The sequence below is a fragment of the Balaenoptera physalus genome (assembly GCF_965194825.1).
Source record: "Balaenoptera physalus genome assembly, chromosome: 5".
In the NCBI taxonomy this organism is placed as follows: domain Eukaryota; kingdom Metazoa; phylum Chordata; class Mammalia; order Artiodactyla; family Balaenopteridae; genus Balaenoptera; species Balaenoptera physalus.
The window spans coordinates 34,411,038-34,424,455 of NC_138884.1; the positions used below are offsets into that span (position 1 = coordinate 34,411,038).

Sequence of the window (13,418 nt, forward strand, 5' to 3'; positions counted from 1 at the left end):
AAACATTTATCGAATGATCAGTCACTAATGTGCTCAATAAATGTGTTTAACACAGTGGACAATTAAATGTGAATAAGATATCCCTTTCCTCCAAGAGACTGTAGTTTAGAAGACATGGGGGGGCCAAAAGTGCCTCTTTGTAAGTGACTAGAATACAAGTAAGAAAGAAATGGATTCCACTTAAGAGATATGAACAGTGCTATGTCAGTTCGGAAGACTGGTCCCCACACTTTTGGTTTGTGCAGCCCATTAACAAATTATTTTGCATGCCTACTGGAGATATATGATATTTTTATATGTTACATGTATGCACTCCATACTAATATATTATATACATTATAATCATAAACAATATTAGAAATTAAAAAGATAATTTTAAGAGGAAACAGTCAGTATTTTTTGAAATGATTTTAATTTTGTTGAACAATTGAAAACTCTTCTTACTTTCTTAAGTATACAATTAATAATTTTTTGGCAGTAAGAATGCGATTTATATGTCAGATCTGATTTTTACATCTAGTGTGGTTGATGTAAATCTCATATTGGGAGAGGGGAATGTTATATCTGTCATTTAATTCTTGTTTGCTGGTGCTTATATTATATTATTTTTAATTTGTAGGGTCTTGTAGAAAAAATATTAAGCATGTTGTGAGGCTTAGTTTAGCTAAAAACTAGATAAGACTATCCAAAAACCTATATAAACTGCAATATGTCATAATATACTGAAAATGGATGATGGATATGTGTCACAGCAAATGTTTTGTCATTGTGGAACTCCAGACTTTTGAAGGCTAATTTTCCATGGAATCCACGTCTGATGCATGGATCTAGTGAGGGTCCTAGTGTCAATATGTATATTAAATAATAGTAGCCTTTAACTTCTTTCTTAGTTTTAAAAGGAACTATCATAGACGTTCAAATATTTTCTTTCCGCACTCCAATAGATTGTTTGCTCTTCTCTTGGAGTGTGTGTATACTAATTTGGAGACTTCTAGGTTGGAGGATGATTTGGGAATGAGTCCCTCATATCTGAACACATTAGAGAAAGCTTTACACAGGAACTTAAATTTGAATGATGAGTAGAAACTGGAGGAGAGTAAGTACTGCTGTGGAAGCACAGGGTATATGGAAGGAATAATGAAATTCCATTATTTTAGAGTATCAAAGGAGAATTGTGGGGAAATTAGCACCAGAATATGGAAGGCATTGTATACCTTACCTAGGGTAAGAATTTGAATTTTGCTCAGTAGGCCTTGGAAGGCATCATATATATATATATATATATATATATATATATATATATATATATATATTTGAATTGGGAGTTGTTTAATTAAGGGAGGCAACTTTTCCTTTATTTTAATATCTCTCTTCTTTATCTCTAAGAAAGTGGCTCTTTCCTTATTTCCATTCCTTTCTCTACACAGCTTGTTATTGTATTGTTATATCTACCAGTCTAGCAGTAGATAGGGTCTGGAATTGAATGGGTGGTGGGGGTGGTGGAAGAGAAATTCAATAAATTAAGATGCTTTTTACATGATCAGTGGATGGTTTAAGTCAGAGGTAATGAAGGCAAAGTGGAAGACAGTTTAGTGAAGGAAGAGAAAAACCACATGTCTGTTTATAAAGTTTCCAGCCTGGGTAACTAGGAGAGTAGGGGTCAAGAGAAATGGAGAAGGAGCAGATTTGAAGGGGTCATTAATGACGTGGAGTGCTATTTAGGTAGAGGTTCCCAAGGTAAAGCTGAGAACGTTGGTATGTTAATTGGACTGAAAATAATCTACACAGAGGGAGCTTTAAAGGAATTAATGATTCATGTGGGGACCTGATCAAAAGGAGAAGAGGATCTAAGGCAATGTTGGTGAAATACATCCCAACATTTTAACCAAGCACTTCCACTTGGATCTGAGACCGGGGAATCTTGACTCTTCATCTCTTAATCCAATTATTCATGTCTTTGGTGATTGTAGCTACCTCATAGATTCTTTTCTATTAGTTAAGTAAAGTTAACATGTTTCAGAAATCAGGTTTCAATAATCTTAGGTAGCTAGTTTAAAAAAAAATACTAAGAGAGCTTAGAAGTTCCCTTCTATACTAAGAGAGCTTAAGGAGCCAAGCTGTCCAAAGGAGTTAAGCATACTCTTGGAAAATATCATAAAACATAATGAAAGGTGAAAAAAAGAGAAGTTTCTGTACACAGAACTACATTTGAAATGGAAATAAGGCAGAATACTACCAAGGCTAGATATAAGGCTACTGGCTTAAGTGATCTTGGCAATATAGACCAAACAACTGCACTAAACATGTAGTTTAATTTTTCTTTTCCTCAGAGAATTGTCCAGTTTGACTGAATTGATGAGCTGCTTTGTTGTCAACAAAAAAGCAAAATCAAAGAGATTTTTAAAAAAGAAATAGAATTAGTGAAATTTTTAGGACAACAAAACATCCTAGATTGGGTTTAGGAAATAGTTTGGGAAAAAAATAAAACAAGATATAGATACATTACTGGCAATTTATTAACAATATTACACTTAGTGGAGGAAGAAAGACAGTAATGAATATTTTGTTATGGGCTGAATTGTGTCCCCCCGCAAATTCATACATTGAAATCCTGACCCTCGATACCTCAGAATGTAACTGTATTTGAAGATAGGGTTGTATAGAGGTAATTAAGATTGAATGAGGTCAGTGAGGTGGGTCCTAATTCAATATGACTGGTGTCCTTATGAAAAGAGATTAGGACACAAACATGCACAGATGGGTAACCATGTGAAGACACAAGGAGAAGATGGCCACCTATAAACCAAGGAGAGAGGCCTCAGAAGTTACCAACTGTGCCAACACCTTGATCTTGGATATCTAGCCTCCAGAACTATGAGAAAAAAAATTTGTTTAAGCCATCCAGTCTGTGGTACTTTGTTAGGACAGTCCTAGCAGACTAATACAATTTTTAAAGTTAAAAATGTGAGACCTAAATAAAAGCTTATATATATATTTTTAAACTTGGACAGATAACTGAGTACTCATGAAGAAAAGAACCTGTCAAACACATTCATTATGACCTTAGGGTTTGGAAGACTTGATGCAGTCTTTTTTTTTTAAATTAAAGACCCATTTATTCTCTACTTCTGCCCACATGGAGACACCCTCCTTGAAAAGGGATTGAATCCTTCCGTTCACTTTAACACCCTGTTATCCCCATATCTCTTCCCTCTTGCGTCTCCCTCCCTCCCACCCTCCCTATCCCACCCCTCTAGGTGGTCACAAAGCACCCACCTGATCTCCCTGTGCTATGCGGCTGCTTCCCACTAGCTATTTTACATTTGGTAGTGTATATATGTCCATGCCACTCTCTCACTTTGTCCCAGCTTACCCTTCCCCCTCCCCGTGTCCTCAAGTCCATTCTCTAGTAGGTCTGCATCTTTATTCCCATCTTGCCGCTAGGTTCTTCATGACCATTTTTTTCTTTCTTTTTTTTAGATTCCATACATATGTGTTAGCATATGGTGTTTGTTTTTCTCTTTCTGACTTACTTCACCCTGTATGACAGACTCTAGGTCTATCCACCTCACTGCAAATAACTCAATTTCATTTATTTTTATGGCTGAGTAATATTCCATTGTATATATGTGCCACACCTTCTTTATCCATTCATCTGTCAATGGACACTTAGGTTGCTTCCATGTCCTGGCTTTTGTAAATAGAGCTGCAATGAACATTGTGGTACATGACTCTTTTTGAATTATGGTTTTCTCAGGGTATATGCCCAGTAGTGGGATTGCTGGGTCATATAGTAGTACTATTTTTAGTTTTTTAAGGAACCTCCATACTATTCTCCATAATGGCTGTATCAATTTACATTCCCACCAACAGTGCGAGAGGGTTCCCTTTTCTCCACACCCTCTCCAGCATTTATTGTTAATAGATTTTTTGATGATGGCCATTCTAACTGGTGTGACATGATATTTCATTGTAGTTTTGATTTGCATTTCTATAATGATTAATGATGTTGAGCATTCTTTCATATGTTTTTTGGCAATCTGTATATCTTCTTTGGAGAAATGTCTATTTACATCTTCTGCCCTTTTTTGGACTGGATTGTTTGTTTTTTTGTTATTGAGCTGCATGAGCTGCTTGTAAATTTTGGAGATTAATCCTTTGTCAGTTGCTTCATTTGCAAATATTTTCTCCCATTCTGAGGGTTGTCTTTTCATCTTGTTTATGGTTTCCTTTGCTGTGCAAAAGCTTTTAAGTTTCATTAGGTCCCATTTGTTTATTTTTGTTTTTACTTCCATTTCTCTACGAGGTGGGTCAAAAAGGATCTTGCTGTGATTTATGTCATAGAGTGTTCTGCCTATGTTTTCCTCTAAGAGTTTGATAGTGTCTGCCCTTACATTTAGGTCTTTAATCCATTTTGAGTTTATTTTTGTGTATGGTGTTAGGGAGTGTTCTAATTTCATTCTTTTACATGTAGCTGTCCAATTTTCCCAGCACCACTTATTGAAGAGGCTAGTCTTTTCTCCATTGTATATTCTTGCCTCCTTTATGAAAAATAAGGTGACCAGGGCTTCCCTGGTGGTGCAGTGGTTGGGAATCTGCCTGCTAATGCACGGGACACGGGTTCGAGCCCTGGTCTGGGAAGATCCCACATGCTGCGGAGTAACTAGGCCTGTGAGCCACAACTACTGAGCCTGCACGTCTGGAGCCTGTGCTCCGCAAAAAAAGAGGCCACGATAGTGAGAGGCCCATGCACCGTGATGAAGAGTGGTCCCCGCTTGCCGCAGCTAGAGAAAGCCCATGCACAGTAAGGAAGACCCAACACAGCCAAAAATAAATAAATAAATTAATTAATTAAAAAAATCTAAATATTGAAAACATCAAGATTTGAAAAAAAAAAATAAGATGACCATATGTGCGTGGGTTTATCTCTGGGATTTCTATCCTGTTCCATTGATCTATATTTCTTTTTTTGTGCCAGTACCATACTGACTAGATTACTGTAGCTTTGTAGTATAGTCTGAAGTCAGGGAGCCTGATTCCTCCAGCTCCGTTTATCTTTCTCAAGATTGCTTTGGCTATCTGGGGTCTTTTGTTTTTCCATACAAATTGTGAAATTTTTTGTTCTAGTTCTGTGAGAAATGCCATTGGTTGTTTGATAGGGATTGCATTGAATCTGTAGATTGCTTTGGGTAGTAGAGTCATTTTCACAATGTTGATTCTTCCAATCCAAAAGCATGGTATATGTCTCCATCTGTTTGGATCATCTTTAATTTCTTTCATCAGTGTCTTATAGTTTTCTGCATACAGGTCTTCTGTCTCCTTAGGTAGGTTTATTCCTAGGTATTTTACTCTTTGTTGCAGTGGTAAATGGGAGTGTTTTCTTAATTTCACTTTCAGATTTTTCATCTATAGTGTATAGGAATGCAAGAGATTTCTGTGCTTTAATTTTGTATCTTGCTACTTTACCAAATTCATTGATTAGCTCTAGTAGTCTTCTGGTAGCATCTGTAGGATTCTCTATGTATAGTATCATGTCATCTGCAAACAGTGACAGTTACTTCTTCTTTTCCAATTTGGATTCCTTTTATTTCTTTTTCTTCTCTGATTGTTGTAGCTAAAACTTCCAAAAGTATGTTGAATAATAGTGGTGAGAGTGGGCAACCTTGTCTTGTTCCTGATCTTACTGGAAATGGTTTCAGTTTTTCACCATTGAGGACGATGTTGGCTGTGGGTTTGTCATATATGGCCTTTATTATGTTGAGTTAAGTCCCCTCTATGCCTAGTTTCTGGAGGGTTTTTATTATAAATTGGTGTTGAATTCTGTCTAAAGCTTTGTCTGCATCTATTGAGATGATCATATGGTTTTTGTCCTTCAATTTGTTAATATAGTGTATCACATTGATTGATTTGCATATATTGGAGAATCCTTGCATCACTGAGATAAACCCCAATTGATCATGGTGTATGATCCTTTTAATGTGCTGTTGGATTCTGTTTGCTAGTATTTTATTGAGGATTTTTGCATCTATGTTCATCAGTGATATTGGCCTGTAGTTTTCTTTCTTTGTGACATCTTTGTCTGGTTTTGGTATCACGGTGATGCTGGCCTTGTAGAATGAGTTTGGGAGTCTTCCTCCCTCTATTATATTTTGGAAGAGTTTGAGAAGGATAGGTGTTAGGTCTTCTCTAAACGTTTGATAGAATTCACCTGTGAAGCCATCTGGTCCTGGGCTTTTTTTATTGGAAAATTTTTAATCACAGTTTCAATTTCAGTGCTTGTGATTGGTCTGTTCATATTTTCTATTTCTTCCTGGTTCAGTCTCAGAAGGTTGTGCATTTCTACGAATTTGTCCATTTCTTCCAGGTTGTCTGTTTTATTGGCATAAAGTTGCTTGTAGTAATCTCTCTTGATCCTTTGTATTTCTCCAATGTCAGTTGTTACTTCTTTTTCGTTTCTAATTCTATTGATTTGAGTCTTCTTTCCTTTTTTTTTGATGAGTCTGGCTAATGGCTTATCAATTTTGTTTATCTTCTCAAAGAACCAGCTTTTAGTTTCATTGATCTTTGCTATTGTTTCCTTCATTTCTTTTTCATTTATTTCTGATCTGATCTTTATGATTTCTTTCCTTCTGCTAACATTGATGTTTTTTGTTCTTCTTTCTCTAATTGCTTTAGGTGTAAGGTTAGATTGTTTATTTGAGACGTTTCTTGTTTCTTAAGGTAGGATTGTATTGCTATAAACTTCCCTCTTAGAAGTTCTTTTGCTGCCTCCCATAGGTTTTGGGTCATCGTGTTTTCATTGTCATTTTTTTCTAGGTATTTTTTGATCTGCTCTTTGATTTCTTCAGTCATCTCTTGATTATTAAGTAATATACTGTTTAGCCTCCATGTATTTGTATTTTTTACAGACTTTTTCCTGTAATTGATATCTAGTCTCATAGCATTGTAGTCAGAAAAGATAATTGATATGATTTCAATTTTCTTAAATTTACCAAGACTTGGTTTGTGACCCAAGATGTGATCTATCCTGGAGAATGTTCCATGAGTACTTGAGAAGAATGTGTATTCTGTTGTTTTTGGATGGAATGTCCTATAAATATCAATTAAGTCCATCTTGTTTAATATGTTATTTAAAGTTTGTGTTTCCTTATTTATTTTCATTTTGGATGATCTGTCCATTGGTGAAAGTGGGGTGTTCAAGTCCCCTACTATGATTGTGTTACTGTCTATTTCCCCTTTTATAGCTGTTAGTTTTTGCCTTATGTATTGAGGTGCTCCTATGTTGGGTGCATAAATATTTACAACTGTTATATCTTCTTCTTGGTTTGATCCCTTGATCATTATGTAGTGTCCTTCTTTGTCTCTTGTAATAGTCTTTGTTTTAAAGTCTGTTTTGTCTGATATGAGAATTGCAACTCCAGCTTTCTTTTGATTTCTATTTTCATGGGATATCTTTTTCCATCCCCTCACTTTCAGTCTGTATGTGTCCCTAGGTCTGAAGTGGGCCTCTTGTAAACAGCATATATATGGGTCTTGTGTTTGTATCCATTCAGCCAGTCTATGTCTTTTGGTTGGAGCATTTAATTCATTTACATTTAAGGTAATTATTGATATGTATGTTCCAATTACCATTTTCTTAATTGTTTAGGGTTTGTTATTGTAGGTCTTTTCCTTCTCTTGTGTTTCCTGCCTAGAGAAGGTCCTTTAGCAGTTGTTGTAAAGCTGGTTTGGTGGTGCTGAATTCTGTTAGCTTTACTTGTCTGTAAAGATTTTAATTTCTCTGTCGAATCTCAATGAGATCCTTGCTGGGTAGAGTAATCTCCGTTGTAGGTTTTCCCTTTCATCACTTTAAATATGTCTTACCACTCCCTTCTGGCTTGCAGAGTTTCTGCTGAAAGATCAGCTGTTAACCTTATGGAGATTCTCTTGTATGTTATTTGTTGTTTTTCCCTTGCTGCTTTTAATATTTGTTCTTTGTATTTAATCTTTGATAGTTTGATTAATATGTGTCTTGGCGTGTTTCTCCTTGGGTTTATCTGTATGGGACTCTTTGTGCTTCCTGGATTTGATTAACTATTTCCTTTCCCATATTAGGGAAATTTTCAGCTATAATCTCTTCAAATATTTTCTCTGTACCTTTCTTTTTTTCTTCTTCTTCTGGGACCCATATAATTCAAATGTTGGTGCATTTAATATTGTCCCAGAGGTCTCTGAGACTGTCCTCATTTCTTTTCATTCTTTTTTCTTTATTTTGCTCTGCAGTAGTTATTTCCACTATTTTATCTTCCAGGTCACTTATCTGTTCTTTGATGCAGTCTATTTTGACTTTAACCTGTTTAAAATTACATTCAATAAGAAAGCTTCATCATTCTATTAAGGAATGAGATTACAGCCATCCTATGGAGACTCACTGGATTGGGGACAAAACTCAGAGCATGTTTATGAGAATACATGCCAATTTGGGAGAGAGGTGTTGGTCAGTACAAAATGGTCAGTAATCTAGAAAAAAAAAAAGAAACATACTCATTAAACTTGCTGCTAATAATAGGGTAGATTTAGAGCCTAGGATCAGCACTATTTATGTAGATTTCTTACTAATGTGAATAAATGATAAGAGATTCACAAAGAATTTCAATTAATAATGTCAAGTAGCTGTGGCAGAGCAATAATTACTAATCTTTAGTCTGGTTGATGGATATTTTAGGAATGATTATCAGGCAATGAAGCTAGAAAGTATCCCTGCAAGGAGTGGAGACATCACAATAAGAGTCAGTAATAGAAGAGCAGAAATCAGGAACCATGAGGTCATCTTCCAGTTATGCCTGCCCCTAGCCAGACAGTCCCTGGGTCCCATTTTTAAGCTCTAGATTCTGCACTAAGAATGTAGAGCACTTAGAAAGTATTTAGTAGTGAAGATAAAAATAATTAGGGAATAAGATCTATGAGTATAGGTTAAAATAACTATGATGATTCAACTAAACCAGAGAGGCCTGGGTTATTTAATAGTACTTTTTAAAAAAAGAGAAAAGAATGGTTTAGTCATAATTGCACAAAATCAACTATTCTTCATTTACACAGCAGGGGTCAAAACAAGAGGAAATGAGCCCTAACTGCAATGTGTGGGATTTAGATTAAACCTAGGGAAGAACTGGCTGAGTGGGATGAATTACTATGGAAGTATATGGAATTTCCTACTTGATAGATCTTTAAAATTAGTCTCTCATGTGTCAAGGCTAATTTAAAAATTAAATCCTGTCTGAACAGTAAGGCTGGAGACCGGTGAATTGGGAGGTGTAGGAGAACATCATAAACATTGAAGAGACCTTCTAATCTTAAAATAGATTGACTGCCTTGAAAATAGTACTAGTTATGAAGTAAGATATTAGAAAATCAGTTAGAGCTAATATATGTGTTGTGCTGTATTCTTATTATTTTACCTTTCTTCCCCCATTAATCTGGGCAGAAATTTGGGCATTTGCCAAGCAAGTTATAATTTTCTATTGTTGAGGTTTAAATCTCTTGATTATACAACAAGCATCCAGAAAGACCGGATGGACTGGTGCGGAAATTTCTGTTTTGAGGAACAGTAATAACAACAGATTCCACTGTCCCTACAAGTTTTATTCTATAAGTAACTCCTAGATGCTCACTAGCTGGACTAGATGCTGTGGGAGTACAGAAAGGGAATAGGTCGTGGCTTCTAAGCCTTTAAGAGTGTGTGTGACATCTATGGGGTGATTGGATAAATACATGTGGAAAATTATTGCACAGTATCAGCCAGAATTACTGAATAATGTGATATGGGCAATTTGTGCTGGAAGAGTTGGATGGTGCTTTTATGGGCTGGAAGAGTCACAGAGGAGAGAGGTTTTAAAGGATAGGAAAGAATTAAGGGAGAGCAGGGATAGAGGAAGGACATTTCTTGTAGCTATGTGAGCAAAGGGATGGAAGTGAGAATATGTGTACTTGTCTTTGACACGCTGAAGAGCCTTGCATAATTATAGCCTTTAGGACAAATTCACAGTTGTTCATACATCACACAAAGCTGTTATGATTTGCCGTTGCTGACTTCTGTGATCTTATCCTATCATTTTGTTCGCTCTCACTCCCTTTTCTTTGTCGCAACCTAGAGTCTGTTTGAGTTCAAATTCCACTTCTGCCACTTTCTAATTCTGTGACCTTGAATCTTGGTTGTTTCATGGGAAAATGGAGATAATAATAAGACCTATCTCAAGGAGTTGTTGTGAGGATTAAGTAAGCTAATAGACGCAAAGGGCTTAGAATAGCACCTGGCATCAATAAAATATTATCTATTGTAATATTATCTATTATAAATATTATCAACAATATACATGTAATAAATTATTGTAAATATTAAAGGGGTAAAATATTATCTATTGTAAGCATCAATAAAATATTATCTATTATTATAATTATAAATATTTAATCCTGTAAGCCATCTCCTCCTGGTAGCCTGTCCTTTGTCAAGCAGATTGCATCTGCATCATCCTCTGTCCTTGCTGTCCCTTGTTCTTACCTGGCTCACAGCACATCCTGTCCTGCACTGTAATCCTAGGCTGACATGTCCATCTTGTCCTGGATCATAGGGTCTGGAACCAGCCATGTCTTTTCATTTCTGTATCCTGGAGTCTACAGGCAGGCAATCAATATGTGTTGAATAATTAGGTGACTGAATGAATAATTGATAGAAGCATATAAAGCTATGGATTCACAAATTATACTCTCCACCCACCACCACTACACTGACTCAACCCATCTTGTTATTAATGCTAAAAAGTAATATCAGCCCCCCCCCCAAAAAAAGTCAGTGGAATATGTAATGAAGGCATATGGGTCAAAATTCAATGATTTGAAAAAAACAAAATAAAATAAGTATATATACATTTAAATTTAGAAAATCCATCTATTGTTTCTTATTGTTTTTAGAATAAAAATCCATACATTTTACCATGGCCTAGAAAAAAAATTCAATGAAGTGTTATAATTGGTCTCACTCAAGAAATCTTTACAAAATAGATTTGCAATCATATTTCAAAATTTAAAGGCTAACACTAACTATATAACCTTATCATACTGTACTTTGAAGATTGATTCAGTAAAATCAAGACATGAGATATTTCCATAATGTAATTAGTTGTGAACTCTACTTTCTAACATTTTTCTTCGAAAATTCTTAGACTGTAGAGGTGGAGGTGATACACGGCTAGGTATCAGGAGATCTGAGATGAACTCCTCTGGTCTTCAGACCCTCTCCTTTGAGGCTTTGAAATAAATGGCCTGACTCTGGATTCTCTTAGCTCAGTGAATCTCTGATGTAGCTGGGATTATAATCTAGATTCCCTGAATGTAGACTAAGGGTCTTATTCACACAACCAGTCACTTTCTAATTATTTATTAATAATTTTTTTATTTGTACAGAAGCTGTAGCAGATAAAATTTTGGCAGTGGAGAGTTTTTATGTCTTAAGGAAAAATAAAACAGTAAAACTAGAATGTTTTGTCTAAAATAACGGGTAAAACCTTCTAAACTATTAGTTAATAATAACCAGTACTACTTGTTAGTTATCAGTATGATAATTTAAAGAACTCTAGTGCACAAACTAATCACTTTTAAAGGCAATTTTTTAATTGTTACATATTTTTATATTTACATATAAAAGATAAAGTATATATTTATCTCAGAGAGTCCATTATTAGAAAATGTATCTATTAAAAAGTCAGATAGGCCTGTTGTATGTGCCTTCAATCTAGATCTGGTTCTTTTTGAGGATGTGGCATTTGAAGGCTATAAATGTACTATTGAAATAGCTGGAACACCACACACAGTATTCTAGGCATTTTAAGAAGCACGTGGATTAGCTGTGTGGTGGATCAGATCAATTACTGAAGAATCAACAGGTGTGGATGAAATTAGCCATGGCATATTCAGTCTGTTACTTACTCTCATCTATTAATTGAATTGTTTAGTGACTGCTCTGATCCACCATTTAACAACTGAAGTTAATTAACATATCCAGCCTGACTCTACTATGCTCTGGTTTACTGAGACATAGATGTGGTCACTGCTGTCCTAGTTCAGACAGACAGTAAAAACAGGATGATGGAGACACTAATCTGGGAAGGTGATCAGACTCTCAAATATCCATTTCAGTTTTGCCATCAACACTCCAACACTCCAAGGAAAATCTTTCCATTCCCGCTTTTTTCTACTGTCATTTGTACAGTTAACATTAGTTATTTTAGAAATATGTAAAACATACTCTTCCCCTTTCTTTACAACATCCTCCCTCTCTCTCTCTCTCCCTCTCTCTCTCTCTCTCTCTCTCGTGCACACATGTGCTTGTCTACACAGTAAAGAATATTGCAAGTGTTCTGGTGATATAACACAGTAGCCAAATGCTTTAGAGTTAAATGGACCTGGACTGATGTTCCTCTTTCCTGCAATGGAAGTTACAATATCTACTTTCTAAGGTTGCAGGTATTAAAGGCTACCATGAACACAAAATCCTTAACACATGGTGAGTGATACATACTAAATTATCAACTAATGTTCCCTCTTGTTTCCAAGTGGTGATAGATGATAGTCACTAGAAGTAGAGAGCCATTTTTTCCCTTTCCCATCATCATTTGATGGAAAGTTTTGCTTACCTTTTACTAGATGCATTGTTGCCTGAAATGGAAAATGACACCCCAAGATGAGTGGAAACTGGGAAAAGAATAGTATTGTTTAGAATCAACATAATTTATTTTCCTCTTTCATTGTTAATTATCAGCTGGTATTAGTAAATAGAGAAACAGCCTAAACATTAACAGCTAATTAAAACACTGGCTCTAAGGCATAAGTCTCATTACTTGAAATGTAGTTTAAAAACTGACCTGCAGGGAGGAGACAAGATGGTGGTGTGAGAAGACACTGAGCTAGAATCTCCCCACAACTAGGGCAGCTGCTGGCCACTGGTGGGGGACCCTGATACCCAAGGAGAAGGGAGGAACCCCCAGGTGAACAGGTAAGATGTGGGGGGACTGAGGGGGGAGGAGAAATGGAGGTCAGACAGGACTGACACCCCTGAGGCCGGGGGGATCAGGAGAGGCAGGTGGGAAGGGCCCTGTGGGAGGAGTGGGAGAGGAGCAGAGGGCAACTACATCGCCCACTCAGGCCAGGGAACCTGCTGAGTTCCCAGGCTGGTACCCATCCCCCTCCAAAGCCCCCTCCAGGCCACGTGGGTCCTCGGAGCATAAGAGGGAGGCTGGGGAGAGCAGGAGAGGCAGGCAGGAGGGGCCATCAGGGACCAGAGGAGCAGGAGAGGAGAGGAGGGCGTTTGGCCCACCCACTCGAGCACAGGAAACCTGCTGGGCTCCCAGGTGAGGTCCCCTTCCCTCTGAGACCAGGGGTGGGGG

At 36.7% G+C, this 13,418-nt stretch overlaps 1 protein-coding gene across 4 annotated transcripts in view; it reads right to left on the minus strand.

Moving 5' to 3' along the window:
- The window catches only part of LOC309661608 (uncharacterized protein), an 80,421-nt gene extending 67,230 nt beyond the window's left edge, over nt 1–13,191 (minus strand). For all 4 annotated transcript variants that reach the window (XR_014264091.1, XR_014264092.1, XM_082463487.1 and 1 more), the window contains exon 1: nt 1–13,191. This exon is cut by the window's left edge. The gene's annotated coding sequence lies outside the window, so the exon portion shown is untranslated.
- Nucleotides 13,192–13,418: the final 227 nt, after the last annotated feature.